Here is a 14,290-nt window from a genome sequence, read left to right as displayed (position 1 = left end):
AAATACCAGGTTTATTCATGGAAAATTGGTCTTTTCCTCAAGGAGGGTTCTTCAGAGAATCATAACACACTTCTGGGCTAAGTATCGATTCACCGTATTTGACCCTATTAGTTTCTTGTTTTCACTGAAGTAGGATAACACAATGACAAGCAACTGTCCACTTTTCCACTGATGGGTGCAATAACTGTCATTTAGAGATGCTGATGATTTCCTTTCAGATTTTTCTTCTGTGGTGTCTAATAATAGAATGCCTCTGTGGGTTTTTTTTTTTGTTATTTAATATAGAAACAGGGAAATGTATGTTACTAGCATTGTACAGCTGGCTGGAACATGGCTTAACGTGCAGTTAGCACGATCCATCTCAGTGCTGCTTTCCATTGCAAGTGGTTTTGCATTGTACACCTTTGTACACAATTGGTCAAGAAGGGGAAAAAAATGCAGATCATGAGCTTCTTCCAGAAGATGATTGACATTTGAGAAGCAGGCTTGTGTGGAGGAGTCTACACAGCCCAGAGCCTGACAGCAATAGCTACAGAATGAAATGAAGAGTAAGGAAGTAATACAACCCCAAAATAAGTTGTTTACGTTTTGTTCATTTTTTTTTTTCCAAACAAGGTCTACTGGAGATAAGCCAAAATCATGGTACAGTAACTGAGGAAATGTCCAATTGACTGCCAGTCCAACAGTCACCCAGAGAAGCACAAGTAATGAGAAGTAAATGTTGGGAATTCTCCTTCAGAGATCCTGGAGGATATCCAGCAGTGCACCTGGCCACTAATCAAGGAATAGAAGATAAAGACATCTGAGGAAGAGAAGTGGCAGGCATAGACCCCGACCAAACCTGGGAGGTTGCCCTGAGTCAGGATTAGTTGGCTAGCATCACAGACATGGCATAGGGGTACTGTTAGGTCACAGCCTGAACTGGTGATTGAGCACCTGGTGAAGGGTTATGTCTGGCCCAGGGAACATAGGCAAATTGTTTGCACCTGTGCTCCCTAGGTGACCAGAAGGTGTAGACCCAGGGTGGAGTCACCCTGGGCTCATATAAGGGCCAGCTACTGAAAAGAAGGCCCTTTTTGCACCTAGGCTGCTTCCTGTGAGGTGGTGTTGTATAGCTATAGAACCCTTCATCAGCTGGGTGAGTTTGATTCTTTTGATTCTTCTTTCTGTATAGAACTATTAGCCTGTCTGTAGGTACTTTATCTGGTTGTACCAAGAACCTGTCAGAAGTAATTTTGCTCCTTAAACAGGAACTCACTTGTGTCTGTGTGTGTCCTTGCTGTGTTATGTCATTGAATTATTCGGACTTTAAGAGAGACTTCTTAGATCATTACTCCAACCCTTCTGCTCAGCTTTATCTCTTCGTAAACAGCAGTCTGAAAAATATGCCTGTGGGAATGCAAGCATTCATAAAGAGAAACACGGGTGGCATTTTGTGCTCTCCCCAGTAATAGGGAGGCAACTTGAAAAATAGAAAGAAGTGATCTCGGAGACACTGATATCTAGTTATGTGAGAGACTTGCATTTGGCTAGGGCAGCTGATGTTTGGTGCACCAAGTGGTGAGTGTGATCCCACTAGCTGACTTCTTCAGAACTGCAACAGTGCACCTTAAGTGATATTCTAGCAGTGCGGAATGATCTGAGCTGATCGTGGGATGGGAGCGTACCTGCTCTTGTTTTTAGTGACTGCTGAGAAGGAAGCCCAGAGTATGAGGAGAAGGCTGCAGATGGCGCTGGGGGTCATATTTATTCAGAAATGAATGCATCTTAGCTCAGTGTAAACCAGGTGTTTCTGTAAAGAAGCACTTGGAAATGTGTTTGTCTTAAGGCAAGAACATTTTACTGAGAGGGTTCCAAGTAAGCTAACACTTTGGCTTATTATTATTTCTTTTCCAGATCAGCTTATATCATTTTCTCAGCTGGAATAAATCACTATCACTTCATCCTGTAGATTCAATTTCTTTCAAATGAGCAGCTTCAGTTTACGCTCTAGAATTGGCCTAGGGCATTAACACTTTCCAGTGATGTTAATGTAAACTCATTTGTTTGTTGTGCATGTGCTTTTGAATGAGAACTATCTTTATTATCTTCTGTTTCAGCTCTCTTCTGGACAGAATCAAGTGGAAACAGTTTTGCAAAAGTGACAGACATGGCTGTAAGACTGAATGTTGTAATCAGTGAGAATGAAGGTAAAAGGAACAGAGTGACTGGTGAATTAATTCTGCTTGATGGGTAGGTATGGGACCTTAGAAAGAACCCTTGAGAAAGCATATTTTGACAAGCATCTGTCTCTTGGGAATTTACATACCAGTATGTTTCATATTTTGAAGGCAGTTCATCTACCATTATTGATTCAGCTTTTTGCATCTAAGTGCTGGGTTAAAAATGTTCTTTGGAAGAAACTGCAATATCATAAGGGAAACTTCAGGGTAGGGATTTATCTCAACAGCTCTATTCCAGTTTTGGATTATCAGAACTCCTCAAGGGCTATTTAAGTCATTGTGCGGTTTTATCTGTTCAGACAAAAACCTCTTTTCATGAGCTGCTTCTTCAACACCCCTGTTCATAGAATCACAGAATGGCCTGGTTTGAAAAGGTCCGTAATTATCATCTAGTTTCAATCCCCCTGCCATGGACAGGGTCACCAACCACTAGACAAGGCTGCCCAGAGCCACATCCAGCCTTGCTTTGAATGCCTCCATGGATGGGGCATTCACAACCTCCTTGGGTAACACATTCCAGTGCATCACCACCCTCTGTATGAGGTTGAGATGTTCCTAGAACAATAGAATGGTTTAAATTGAAAGGGGCCTTAAATATCAGCAAACTTCAACCTATCACAGAATCACCAAGGTTGAAAAAGACCTACAAGATCATCTGGTTCAACCATCCATCTATCACCAATAGTTCTCACTAAACCATATCCCTCAATCACTTCTGATTTTCCCCAGAAATGCTGGTTTTATGCAGTATGACAGTGAATGATTTGGAAAGATTTCATTGGCAGGAATCACTCCTTAACCATAAGTAACCTCCTTATGACTCAGGGGGCTCTGCTGGCTCTTAAATTCAGCTCTCCCTGTGCCCTGAGAGGGCTGATCTGAACAGCTAGATTCACAGCCCCTCCAGGTAAGTGCATATAAATGTATATGTATGTACATATATAACCAGGCTATACATTCATACATAACTTTTTGAGGCCGTGTATGTGCATGAAGAGTAAACAACTTCCCATAAATGAAGTACACCTTAGAATTTGTTATGAATATTTTATAAATAATGCACTAGGCCTAACAGAATGAGAATGCTTAATTTATGTTGACAGAGCTAGTAGGTTGCAGTAAGGGTGTTATCTGCCAAAAAAGTAAAAAACTTCATCTTTTCTCATCTTCCTGAAGCTCCTCTGAAAAATCTTGGCCCAAAAAAGTTCCTCTGATATCTTGTGATCAGAATTTTTGGGTCAGAGCTCCTTGAGAGCTGTTGCTCTTGAGGATACTACAGACTGATGCTGTACAAAACTTTGCTTCAGGATGTGAATTCAGAAATGTGGCTTGAACATGTGGCTGCCCACAGTGTACTAGTACTTCTAAGGGCTCCTCTGTGGAAACCTTGGTTTCTGTGGTCAAATAACAGTATTGATCCATCCACAGGCTGGGGAATGTGGCATTGATTTTTTTTTTTTTTTTTTTTTTTTTTGCCTCTTTTCTGAGGCAGAGATGCAGTAAAATTCATAGGGAAAAAAAATCCCACTTATACATAGCCTAAGCATCAATTTATGTGATTACAAGCTGACAGGTGACAGAGCCAAAGTGACTTAAATTAATAGACTCCAAACACACTTGGTTGGTTTAATATCACTTTTCTTTCTGATATGATGCATTAGATCAGTTATGGGAGACCTTAACATTTATGTTATTTAAGATGCTGGAATGACTGTCCTAAGCCTTGGAGTCTGCTAGTTTGAGTAAGATCAGGAAAAAAGGCAGTTAATCTCATGCTTTTTAAAAGTGTGTTAATCTATATACATATGCAGATATGTGGTTAAATACAAGGTTATAACTTTCCTCAGGGGAAAAAAGCTTCTAACAAGGGTATGTTTGCAGCATAGTCACAGGAGCAACAGAATGAGAAAGCCATTCAGATCAAAAGACTAGCTCTTCTACCCAGACAGATTAGAATTGGTGACAAAACACTGTAAAATCAAATTCAAATTGAAAAAATGGAAATCAGTGTGGAAAGGGGAGGGTTGGAAAGTTCCAGATGAGGTACAGACATTGCAAAATGTTAGTTTGATGTGACAGTGGGCAGCAGATCAGCTATAAATGATGATATTCTTAACCCTTTGCAACCTTGTGATGATTGCTTGTTAGAAAACACAGATGCAGAGAAAAAAAGACATGGTTCTGCTGATCTGCAGGCACAGAAAAATACTGTTGAGGGGTACTGAGGTTTTCAACACTTACCTGAGCTACAAATGCACTGTGCTTGACTGTGTAATTGAGTACTTGTAGAAAACAGGAAGGAAGGACTAATGTGCAAGTACAGACAATCTTCATTATAAAATGTGTTAGCTAGGCTTGTTCTTAAACTTTCTGGTAGTTTTATTTCACTTAAAATTAGATTATTTCATTTTCTGGAGGTAAAAATGCAAATGCCATCTGTGGTTTGACTGCTTATGCACTGCATTGTTTGTAATAGGATTTGATGATTACTTTAATATAGGCTGCAGCATGTTTTTAGCTTTCAGCATCTTGGATATTTATGATGACAGCATAAAAGTGTGATTGGAGATGGGAAATGCCTGCTTCTTCTTCTTCTAAAATTTACAGAGGTTTTTATTCTGGGTCTTAGCAGCCTGGACTGTAAGGGTAAAGAGCAGTTATGTGGTGGTGTGGCTCTGGGAAAACAGTGCTTCCAGGGATCAGGGTAGAGATGCCATACTCTTAATTTTAGCATCCTCAGGTTGACTTGCACTGGGGAGTGGGAGGAAAATTCTGAGTATGAAGAAAAGTTATGGAGTAACTCTAGGTCCCAAAGAAACGCATTGGTTTTGCTTCCGTATATTGGTGTAAGTAAGAAGGATATGATTTTGCTTACGAGATATAAAAATGCATCCTAGATCTTGAAAAAACACTACACAGTAGAAATTGCATTGCTTAAGATTCTGAAGTAAGAACAGGAAGGTATTGCAGAGAACTCTCCTGCATCAGAAACTGTGAGGTTAATGGATTACTGCTTGGTGTTTTATTTTGGTTGTGGATAAAGAATTGTTTATATTAAATGTAGATACTATATTAAAAAGGAAAATCCAGGGTGGAAGAGTACTGAAATCAATGCAAATTAGGAGCTGAAGTTCTATAATGATGAATAGATCTGGCCTGTTGAAGGGTTTGGATGTACGAGTTAAAAGATAAGGATTATGTCGTGTGGTTAGTTGGTCTCTTCCAAGGAAGTCATTAAGCTTATCACATAGTTATGTTTGTAAAGTCTAAACACATACTTAGCATGCATTAAAAAATGCTTGTGCAATATCACAGCAATGTGCATATTACCAGAATATAGCATTTTCAGAAGGTATCATGAGCACAAAACTTGATACTGCCCTGTTATGAAATAAGGAGGGAACCATCTGTTTCAACAGTAATTGAGCCAAGAAGTTGTTGCTCTCTTTAGCTGGGGATCTGATGTTCCTGGGGATGGATTCCTTTTGACCAAAGGTAACTGTTATTCTTGTAACACTGTTGGTCATTCAGCTCTCATGCTTCACTGACAGCTGCAGATACAGCCATAGTTACTTTCTTTTTCTCTTCCCTTTAATTTCCTGTGGAAATTTGGTCATTTAAAACTGAAAAAGCCAGCAGCAGAAATAACCCAACTATCCCATAGGATTCAGACTAATATGTCTTCCTATTCTGTTCCTGAGATGTAGCTTAGTGGCATTTTACGATTGTTGATTCCCTGTACGATCTCCCATGATTTATTGGTCATTATTCTTTTTTTGGCTGAACGCCCATTTTATTTTTTGAAGCCATGAGCATGCAGATGGCCTGGTGCAATGTGAGTAGTCTCATGTGAACAGACAAGACTGCTTGATTTTTCTCTTTGTGATATCTGTAGAGTGTAGTAAATCTGGCAAGAAAACCAAATTAAGAAAAATCTTACCATGAGATCTGGGATAACCAAAGCCCTTGTGCTTTTCACAGAGGTGTGCTACTTCATTATTTCTCTAACAAAAGTTCTTCTGGCACTGCCAAATCTTACAAGCTAGCTGGATGGTTGGGCTCAGAGTGTGATTGCTAATGGGTTGTACTCCATCTGGAGGATGATGAGAAGCAGAGTACCAGAGGGGTTATCCTGTAACCTCTCCTGTTGTACGTATTTATCAGTGTTATGGAAGAACTGATAGTGCAGAATCACTGGATGTACAGTGGACACCAAACTGGGGATACCGGTCAGTATGCTCAAAAGCAGGGTTGCCATCCAATTTGACTTGGAGAGGCAAGAGGAACTGGGAAACGGGAAATTCGGTAAGGGCAAGTGCAAAGATCTACTCCTGGGAAAGAAGAATGGCTGGCAGTAATACAGGCTGAGGATGGATTGGTGGGGGATAGCTCTGCTGGATTGGCTCCAGGGGCTGCAGCAGCTAGCCAAGTACATGTGAGTTCATTGTGCCCTGGTGGAAAGAAGGCCAATGGCATCCGGGGCGGTACCCAACAGCAAAGCAACACAGGTCAAGCAAAACAATGTTCTCCTTTATTAAACATTCATTAAACCGCACTTAGTTTTTAGGTCCTCCAGTTAAAAAAAAAAAAAAAAAAAAAAAAAAAAAAAAGCTGATCAACTGAAGTGAGTTTGCCAGAAGGCCATCGAAATGACTGTGGCACTTTTCCTGTGAGAAGAGATTGCACTGCTTTTCTGGACATCTAATAGCAACTCTCCAATATTTGAGGAAATCACAGAGAAGGGAAAACCAGGCTGTTGACAACAGGGCATGGCAAGAGGAGTAGAGGCACCAGGCACAGACTGAAACAAGAAAGTTTCAGGCTGAACAAAAGGGAAAAGTTTTCCCCATGAGGACAGTGAGGCCACCCAGAGCAGTTGTGCAGTTCCCATTGCTGGGGTTTTTTCCTGGCTAGATAAAGCCCGTAGCAACTTAGGCTGTCCTCATGGCTCAACATAGTTTGAGGGGGCAGTTGGATCCTCACAGGCCCTTCCAACCAGGATTTTCCTGCTCTACAGGAGAGGTGGTTCCTGTTACAAAGCAATTTGAGTTGAGACCAAAAAAGAAAGGTAAGCCAATCCTGATCAGACAGGAGATAGTAGTTTTGGCTTCTAGTAGTCTTAATATTTTGAAAATTAGGCTAAACAAAGTGAGGAAAAGCAGAAAATATTGAAAACAATGACTGTGACCTATAAAGACAATACATGGCCTTCTCTCAACAAAACTCGAACTATTTCTATCTTGAGCAAGTGTTGACTATAGGCTGTGGTGCCTCTACTGTATGTGGATGACTTTCTATAAGTAAGATGTGAATGAGAAAAATGTGTTGCAGCTGGTTTCCTTGAAATTTGTTGCTATCAGAGACCCAAAGGAAAGCATTATATGGGATGGGTATAATATATTTCAGTTTGCCTTTTTCCTGACTTTCCTTTAACAATGCAGATTAGCCTGGAGTACTTAATGTAACTATTAGGAATCTGCATTATGCTCTGTCTTAATTTTGTATTCCTGCGTCTGGGACCTCTAGTATGTGGACTCAAGTGCGCTGTTGTAAAATTATGGTTTCTAGATAAGCAGTGATTACGTACAGCCTAAACAATGAATTTGATTGCTGTAAGCATTTTTACAGGTTCTTTAAACATTATAACAGGACAATTGGCTATTGGTGTATATGTAGTATACAAAATTTTGGCTCATCTATTGTTCGGAAATATTGTCCATTATAAAAGATTTAAAATTACACTTATTCTTTCTATTACAGCCCTGTCAGTCACCATTTCCTTTCAAACTTGTAATGCAGAAAAATATATCATAATTGCTTATCTGTTGTTTGTCATCTTCTGACTGTCTCCACATTTATTTTGCACTTTCTCAAAGTGCAGAAGATGCGTCCAAAACTGTTCACAGAAAATGTATAAACCTCTCTTGCTTCTGTGAAATGTAATTGCTGTCATAGAAATCATCTGATATGTTTAATTCATAACTCGAGTTTTTAATCTGCTCGTTTGACCTTTTTGATATACTGTCAGTAACACTCGCGCTTGAATAATGAATTTTATCTGTTCTAACCATTAGGCTGACTTACTACCTTCTCAGTGGGTTTGGAAAGTGTCATGTCATCCAGGTGGTACTAAAAGCAAATTATGCAGTATGCTGGAGTAAGATGGTAAATATTGCCTTTAGCAAATGCCAAAGATGTTGGAGCAAATACAATTACAGAAAGATTCACAAAATGCTTTTCTCTGTTCTGTAAACTGTTACAATTCTTTCAAACTTTTTTGAGGACTTTATGCCATTTTATGAATCCTCAGTTTCTCTACTAATACATGCATTGGAATGAGAGAGTCCTCAAAGTTTTAATGTGTTTGTGACAATGCCTTAGCTTGAACCACTATTCAGAGTTGAAAAGATCACAGACTCACAGAATGGCCAGGGTTGGAAGGGACCTCAAGGATCATGAATCTCCAACCCCCCTGCCACATGCAGGGCCACCAACCTCCTCATTTAATACTAGACCAGGCTGCCCAGGGCCCCATCTAATCTGGCCTCGAACAATTCCAGGGACGGGGCATCCACAGCCTCTCTGGGCAGCCTGTTCCAGCACCTCACCATCCTCTCTGTAAAGAACTTCCCCCTGACGTCCAACCTAAATTTCCCCTCCCTCAACTTAAAACCATTTCCCCTTGTCCTGCAGTTATCTACCCTTTCAAAGAGTTGATAAGATGCATAAAAGTCTGTGAGATTATAATGGGCTTATGTGGCAAGGTTTTAAAAATGAGATGTTCTGTCCTTGTCTTGGCCTGTGGGCTTTTCTGTTTTTTCTCCCCTTGTCCTGCTGAGGGGAGGGATTGAGGAAAGAGCTAGGAGGTGCTCTGGCAGCCAGCTGAGGTCAACCCACCACGGAAGTATACGGAAAAAATTTAAGAACCAGTTGAGGCAGAGGAGAAAAACAGACCAAAATCTAGACAAATATAACTTCATCCTGCTTTTGAACTAAGGAATTTCTGATCTGAGCACAGTCAGATGTGAGTAGATGTGCTCTGCCTGAATACATTTACAGTTCTTTCACCCTTCTTCCCAGCCACAGAGATAAGCAGTTGTAATAGTGGATAAATTAAAGGGGCTGTGGTCAGAAGCACTTACATATGTACCCTTAAACTCAGGGTGAAGAGAGATGTTCCACACAGCCCATACAACTTATTTTCACCCAGCATTGAATTAAGACTTCATTTTCTTTTACAACTTCTCATCACAAGTGATGTGTTCTTTAGCTGGGACTAAACTTGTCATTTTAATGCTGGGGAATATTGCTGTCCTTGCATAAGCAAATGTGATACCCAGCAGGATCTGCTCAAGGTCACAAAGCAAACTGGGGCAGACAACTTAGAACCTGAGGATCCTGGAACTGCAAAATCAGTGATGGGGTGCTCTTAGTGCCAGTTTGTACTTATCATGGCAGGTAAAGCTGTAGTTACCGTTTCACCACTCTCTCAGCTGAATGTATTCCCTGCGTGAAGCAGAAATCCCAAAAGTAATCAAACACTTCATCTTCTTTAAAATCTCCATGGTAATGCACATGCTCAGGAGGGATTGCTGTGCAAATGAAACCAAGCTAGAGCCAAACATTTCTCTCTATGCCTTTTCTCTATACTCCATGCTTAGCCTGGGGAGCTCCCCACGCGTAAGTAAGTACACTGCAACCATGGTAATTCAAGATAAATTTTGTTTCCTCAGTAATTTGAAAAGTGCTATGGGAAATAAAAGCAGCTTTAAATACTCTACTCAATTTTTACAGTTCTGTATTTACACGCTTAGATATATATTGACATACAAACACACACACAGAAACATACACGTGGATTTATAGGCAATGTTATGCATTTGCATAAGAAGTTGTGAGATCAGCTTAGATCAAATATACTTAATTGAAGATTTAACCATTAATAAATATGTTCTAAAATATATGTATTTGCCAGCAGCATTTGGAAGAACATATTGATGCCAAGATCAAGAACAAAAATGCTAAATAATTACTAAAACTTGGATCAGAGTGGAGGATTATTGTTATGAAACTTTTTTGTTATAAATATATATTCATGTTGCAACGTAGACAACATCATTCTGATTTGACTTCTGCTTTTTTGTTGATTGGAATAAATACGTGCTGTGATAGGTGCATGTATTTATGTTTGTTTTAATTGAAGTTGTTTTGTAGAAGATACAACCTGGAATTTTCTACCTATTTTTCAAAGAAAAGTCAGTTCTCAGTTTTGACTTGAGTTTTAAGTCCCAGTAAGATCTCAAGAATAATCCAAATGTGAAGAAATTTGGTTAACTAGTTTGGGAAGCATTTTTGTAGTGGTAAGAGCACTGACACTAAAACATATTGTCTTACCAGACCAATGACTTTCTTGTTTTATGCAAAGAAACCGTGGTTGGTAGGAGTGCTGGATATTAATGCAGAACCAAAGGTTGTGGCTGACATTACTGATGATGAAGTTTAAAAGCATTAGGAGGAAGAAAAACAGCAGAACTCTCATCCTCACTGCCTTAGTTATTTTTTCATATCTAACCATCTCTGTATCTTTGGACAGTGTAAGTCATACTTGGCTTTGTACTGAAGTGCCACAATTCTGTCCCCTGGAGCAGCATAGAGTTAAGGTAGTGCATAGTCCCACATGTTGCTGGTGAAATTCCTGCTGGCTGTGCTGAGAGGAAGTGCTCAGTCACTACCACAGGAGGATAAATGCTCCTGCTAGCATTACAGAAATAGTGAAGGGACCAACATTTTACAATCTTTGTGGTTCAAACTCATTCATTTTCATTTTTTCAGTGTAGGTGTAAAACATCTGTCCAAGTCCTGGTGGACAGCCAGCTGGATGTTAAGGAACAGTATGAGGTCTGTTTGTGCTATAGACATCTGGTTTCACAGTTAGGAAGGATAGCTGTGCTATACTGAAGAGAAACTGTTTATAGAGAGGATCACAAAAGAGCATTTCCCTGGAGCTCTTGTTATCTACTTGAAAAACTGCTGTCATTCTTCACAGGCTGGAACAGGGGCAGAAGTGAGGCAATGGCTGGCAGTTTTGGACACAGATTTAGTGAGGCCAGGATTAAAAATCCAGGCATTCTTATCAGAAATGTCTATTAACAGAAACATTTTTTTTAAAGAATGATGAAATCTACCTTGTTCATGTACTGTATGAAAACAGATTAGCTGTTTATAATTGATTTTATATTTCTCAGAAATTCACCTTGTTGGAAAACCCAAGGTAAGCTTTGGTCAGATGAAATAACCTTTTGATCATATTTCAAAAACCAGGGGCTTTTAGGGTAAACCTTGATCAAGTTAAATAATTTTCTGATCATGATTCAAAGTGTGTCTATTCAAGTGAAGGACCAGTTAGTGCTACAGTAAAGAAATCTGATCTGATATGGTTTGTACCCTCTGACAATCTGATGAATCTCATTGTACGATGTCTAATGGTGTTATAGCTGTCTCCAAAAGAAGATAGTAAAGATATGGGAACTGCTGAACTATAACCAAGGGCAAGATTTCATCTAAAGAATATTTATTCCTGTTCTGAAGGGGGAAAAAAAGAATACAAACTCATCCAACTTTTCCAGTTTTTGTTGAGTCTCCAAGGTGCAGGTGGCTAACAAAACTGCACACTTTATTGAGACACAATTACCATGAAAATCAATAGTGCCATTCTGAACTGGAGGTGTACTCCAAATATAGTGAAAGAAAGAAACTGCGTGGAGATATTCTATATATTTTATCTCCCAACAGAAACAACAAAATAATAATTTTAATCTAAAATGCCACTTCGTACGTTCAACTGTAAATATGTCCTGATATTTTGGAGAAGTAAAATGTTACGACAATTTCAAAGTACATTTTGTTTCTCAAGATGAATTTTCAGGGAAAATAAACAGAAATAATTTTTCCATGCAATTAAATAGGTATATTGAGTGAAATTTTACACAGTTAATTTTAATGGATCAGTAAGTTCAGCAGACCTTCCTTCATTCTCTCCAGACAGAATATACTCCAGTTGGAGGAAGGATAAAAATAGGCGTCTGTGAAATGCTAATAACTTTTTTGTATCCTGTAAGACATTAATGTCCTTGGAACGGTAAATATACTTATTCACTGTGGAGGGCTATCATTTGGAGCAGTGAATATAATTTTTTATGCATAGCATCAGAATCTATTGTGTACTGAACAGATGTTTATTTCTCAGGAGGAAGGAATTTCAGTTCTCAATTTTTCTTCCGTATTAAAAATAACTAATATCAAGCTAGAGAATAACAGTATGAGTCTACAGGCGTGAAGTACTTGTCTGATCAAACAGAACAATGTGATTGTTAAAACTGACTGCTCACATTTTAAAGGAAGCAAAAAAACCAAAGCACTCATGTTTATAGTAGATATATGCGAATTTATTCATCAGGAACGAATAGAAATCCTTAAACTTATAACATTCTTATTGCTCCCGTAGCTACAGAAGTATGGTTCAGTCAGGCGCTCTTTGGAATCCAACTGACTGTACATTGGATGTAACAGCAATACTTTGTTCTAGAAAAGTTAGTGTCAGTCATTCTGTTTATAGGCTGGGCTTTTCTTCTAAGTGACCTAATAATTGAACTGAGTTGTTCTCTGAAGTGCAGCCTTTAAGTGAATGACACAATTTCATACAGAATGATAAAATGGTTTGGGTTGGAAGGAACCTTAAAGTGCAGGTAAAGTTCTAAACCCCTGCCATGGACACAGACATTTCTCCCTAGACCAGGTTGCTCAAAGTTGCATCCAACCTGGGCAACCAGCTCATGATTTATTGTTGTAGATTTAAGAAAATTAACCTGTGATTTCCTGATCTAGTAGCCATCTTTAACCTGGCCAGCCAGCTTTGCTGTGTTTAAAGTCAGCAGTTCTGCCATTAGCTGTGGAGGAATTTTGGAGGACTAACTCTGAGCAGACAGCAAATGCTCAGTGCACTGAAGAAGTGCCCCAACCTGAGATGGGGGGTTGGACTCGATGATCTCTGGAGGTCCCTTCCAACCCCTACGATTCTGTGATTCTGTGTGATGGGCTTCGAAGGTCTTTTCGGTGAATAAGAAATTTGTAACAGTTGTAGCATAGAAAGCTCAGGAAAAAAGAATCTTCATTCTGGGTTGTGCTAAGTTGTCTGCAAATGAGCACTGGTGCTGTGATGTATATGGAGTATGAACCCTGTGGTGTTCACAATACTCCCCTGAACTAGACTTACGTAGCTGTTTTCATTGTGGTGGTTGGCCTTGCTGTGTGTGATGAAAGCATGTACGACTGTGAGTTGGTACCTGCCACAAGGCTTCTGTGGCACTCCAGTTTTACAGGACAGGCTTTGGTACTTAATACTCATTTGAAACTGAAATTTGGGACTTATTTAATTTCTCTGTGCTCGGGAGAGAGAGAGGCTCAGTGACTATGTGCTGTACAGAAGTAACGTGTGCTACAAGGAGATAACAAATTTCCTTGCTGCCTGTGTATTGGCAGGGGGTAGTTATGGATGTTAAATGCTTCTCATTGCACTTCTCTATTGACTGAAAATTTGCAATGTGGAAGAAAAATTGGCACAAAGTAATTTTGGAAGTTCCCGGCACATAAATATCAGAGGACAGATATAAAGTGCTAGGGAGTTTGATTAAGAAAACCGAACCAATATGGTCAATTGGTACTGGGTGACAATAATATAGCAGTAATTGGGTCATGTTGGAAGTGAAATTCCTGTCCTTTATGCAGCTGGCTTTAGTGTCCATGTGCTTTACGACTAAGAGCAAGAAAAGTAGTTTGTGGGCAGAGACAAGAATTCATCTTCACATTAGCTTCTAATTGAGTCATTAGGGCCATGGTGTAGCTATAACACGTCTAGAGGCACCTAAATATAATGCCAATGTAAGTCCAAGGCTTACAAGACTGGCAGCTCTGGTCCTGCCCTGCAAACAGGGAATAGGCTGGGCTCTGCACAGCACTGCTTGCAGCCAAGGGGTCTCTCTGGGGTTTCTGGTGTGAGCCCTTTCTGGACT

General features: G+C 39.6%; 1 protein-coding gene across 1 annotated transcript in view; it reads left to right on the top strand.

Annotated features, from left to right (window-relative positions):
* The first annotated feature begins 2,144 nt into the window (after positions 1-2,144).
* The window catches only part of OPRK1 (opioid receptor kappa 1), a 50,276-nt gene continuing 38,130 nt past the window's right edge, over positions 2,145-14,290 (top strand). Inside the window, exon 1 of the mRNA XM_031612850.2 lies at positions 2,145-2,232. The gene's annotated coding sequence lies outside the window, so the exon portion shown is untranslated. The remainder of the gene's footprint in view (positions 2,233-14,290) is intronic.

The sequence above is a fragment of the Phasianus colchicus genome, chromosome 3 (genome assembly GCF_987193195.1).
Source record: "Phasianus colchicus chromosome 3, bPhaCol1.hap1.1, whole genome shotgun sequence".
NCBI classification, from domain to species: domain Eukaryota; kingdom Metazoa; phylum Chordata; class Aves; order Galliformes; family Phasianidae; genus Phasianus; species Phasianus colchicus.
The sequence above is the reverse complement of the archived record's forward strand: the minus strand, read 5'-3'. Positions and strand labels throughout refer to the sequence as shown.